Genomic DNA, 3,337 nt, shown 5'->3' with positions numbered 1-3,337 from the left:
GTTGAATGACGGGTAGCATCTGTAGTTGTGGAGTGGATAATTGAAAGATCGGGTTCTTTTTGTGCAGGATTGTTCTGAAAGGTCGTTAATGACGATCGGTGGCAGTTAGTCAGTGCTTTAGTGGGGGAGAATTGGAGAATTCTCCGGGAGATCGATGAGTATGTGAGGGTGCTTAACTGTTGGGATTCAGCAGTGTTTGTCAGCGCAAGGTATAGGCCGACGAGAGCGAGTGTTGGGTATGCGGGGTGAGATACAGACCTAGGGCATTTGATTGTGGAGGCCTGAGAGGAGGTCGGGATTGAGCTTGAGTAAGTAAACGGAATTTTGCGATCAAAGTATTGGTACGTTTGAGGTACGTGATGGGTTGTACTGCATTAGTCCCACGGGATTATGTTGTGCATGTTTCTAGAGCTGGAACCGGAAGGTTCCCAGAGTTAGAACCTGAGGGTTCGCAGAGTTGGGTGTACGGACCCACAGAGTTATAGCCTCGAGTGGCTAGTATGTGTTATGAGAGTCGGTCCAGTCATACTGGAGACTCTGTTGGTATTGCTGGATTAGTTTGAGATTTGCGGATCACGTATGTTGCAGTGTGATTGCATTGGAAGGTCTGGCCCTGGGTTGTTGATCTTGTTTAGCGGAGGCAGTGATTTTGATGAGTGAAGAAAGTGCATGGGATTGAGAGCCCCTGCAATGAGAACCAGAGTATGTGAATAGCAGTTACGCAAAAAGGGTGGTGTCGCTTGGGGCGAGCACCGTGGCACCGGTTGGAGTGGCATTATGTTCAAGAGAGTTCCGTGGAAAAGGGAAAAGAGGAGGGTATGTAACTCCGAAGGGGGTGCAAGTTCACGAAGGTGAAAGCTGCAGAGCAGAGTTATGGTTAGAGTACTTCGAGTATGGTTCTGAGTATCGTGTTCGCGGCAGTGGAGTAGGAACCCATCCGGTTGGGATGTCTGTTGAGGCTCAGAAGGGATGCATGGAGAAAGAAAATTTTAAATTTTCAGTGTGAATCTGGTCAGAGTGTAGGGTGGATGTAGTGGTTCATCTTGGGAGATGTTCGAGGATATCACCAGTGTATCGGGTCTTCCAACCTACGAGTGTTGGGGCTAGTTCAGCATGTGTATATGATGGCAAGAGGAGAATTTGTGAGAGTTACTCTGGGAGTGAGAATGGATCTCTCAGTTGGTCTGGGATGGACAAAGTGGACTTTGGATCGGGGATCCGGTGGTTCAGGGTTTCCTAACCCTTATGGGCTGAGCGATCGTTGAATTTGGAGCAGAGTGCATCTTGGGTAATTTCCGATTACAAAGAGTGATGAGCAGTTCAGAGTTCGTATTTAGTTGACAAAGCAGACTCAGCAGGTTAAAGAGAGTTAGTGATCGTCTGGAGTTATCAGGAAAGTTATGCAGGCAGACGCCGTTACGAGTATGTGATTCATGTCAGCGACTTCGTATTTCTGACGGAGTGCTTCGATTTAGGAAGAGGGGTAAATGGGGGCCCCGGTATGTTGGGTCTTTTCGTGAAGGTGTGAAGGTAGGAAGGGTGGCCTATCGTTTGGAGCTGTCAACGGATTTGGGACGGATCCAAGACACTGGTAGGTGTCGCAATTGAAGAGGTGTATAGCGGATGAGTCAGCAGTGGTTCTTCTAGAGAACGATTAGGTGGATGCGAGCCTGTGTTTCGGTGAGAGGCCAGTGGCCGTCGGAGATCGGAAGATCAAGGTTCTGAGGAACAAGGAGGTACCTCTGGTATCGGTTCAGTAGCGACCTCGGAAGAGATCGGTAGTGCCTAGGGAAGCCGAAGCGTGTGATGCGGGAGCAGCATCCAGAACTATTTTCAGAGTGAGACTTCGAGGGCGAAGTCTAATTCTAGTGGGGGAGAATTGTAACAGCCCAAAATCTCAAGTATTGTTAAATTGCATTTTGGGTGTTTTAAAAGGGGGACTCGGCGAGTTGGAGCCAGACTCGCCGAGTAGGGTCGCAGAGTTGGTCGCGGGTTCGCGACTGGACTCGACGAGTCCAGGTATGGACTCGGCGAGTCGACGCTGTTCAGCAGAAACCCTAACCGTTTCGTATTGGGTCGTATATAAGGGTTGTATTGTCGTCATTGTTCGTCTTTTGGCCGATTGTGGAGAACCCTAAACGATTGTGGCATCTGGAGCAAGCTTGAAGGTCATTAGTGGCTTGGAGGAGATTGTAGTGCAAGGAGAGGAAGGATTTTGGCCAAAGGAAGATCAAGGGGATTGAGCTCTGAAGTTTGGGGACACAGAGGATACATTATTCAGGTAAGAACTCGAATTATCCTCTGCTATGTTGATGTGTTATGGGATTAGGGTTTGTGAAACCCTTTTGGTGATTTGATGGATTACTATGTCGTTATACAAAAGTTTATACCCTAGTAATAGGATGATTAGAGGTCCAGAAGTCCCATGAGTGTGTATTTCGGGAGGAACGTATCTCAGGAAGCAGTTGGATCGACTGCATGGCGTGGACTCGCCGAGTCGGATGATCGGACTCGGCGAGTAGCTTGAAGATTCACTGGGACTCGCCGAGTTGTTCTTCAGACTCGGCGAGTGGAGTCGGGGTGGCCCCGCGGTTCTCCCAGGAGTAACTCGTCGAGTCAAAGAGGATACTCGACGAGTAGAAGGGGAATCTCCGAGGATTGAAGGACGACCAGACTCGCCGAGTCGCCAGGGAACTCGCCGAGTCCAGTCGAGCTGACAATGGACTGTTGACCAGAGTTGACTGGTGTGATTTCTCAGGGTCAGTTAGCGTGGAAGACAGAAGTGCTAAAAGGGATATATGATGGGACAGGGAGCTTGGAGCTCGGAGGATCCAGTGCAAGGGATTTCGGGAGTTGCTATCTCCCAGTGACCGCGAGGTGAGTCTTCTCACTATACCTCACCCGGAAGGGTTTGATTGTGTGACCGGAAGGTCAAGTATGTTGTGTGTTATGTTTATATGCTATGAATGGAAAGTTAGTTGCTACGCGTGATATACATGTTTATATATGGGCCGGAAGGCAAGGTATTATGTGACAGAAGGTCGGATATGATATGTGATATGTATGCTATATGTGGTATGTTATATGTTATATGTGCTATGTATGTTATGGGCCGGAAGGCGAATATGTTATGGGCCGGAAGGCGATATGATGTGTGATGGACCGGAAGGTCGGCGTGGGTAAGGCCGGAAGGTTTACCCAGCAGGGACGGAAGTCCCCAGAGACACATGGACCGGAAGGTCGGGCCGGTAGGCAATGTTATGTGGACCGAATGGTCCGGGCCGGAAGGCGTATGTGCGTAAGGTATATTGGGGAACTCACTAAGCTTCGTGCTTAC

This window comes from Lactuca serriola, chromosome 6 (assembly GCF_051521515.1).
Source record: "Lactuca serriola cultivar US96UC23 chromosome 6, Lser_US96UC23_V15, whole genome shotgun sequence".
NCBI lineage: Eukaryota > Viridiplantae > Streptophyta > Magnoliopsida > Asterales > Asteraceae > Lactuca > Lactuca serriola.
This window is presented reverse-complemented; position numbering follows the sequence as displayed.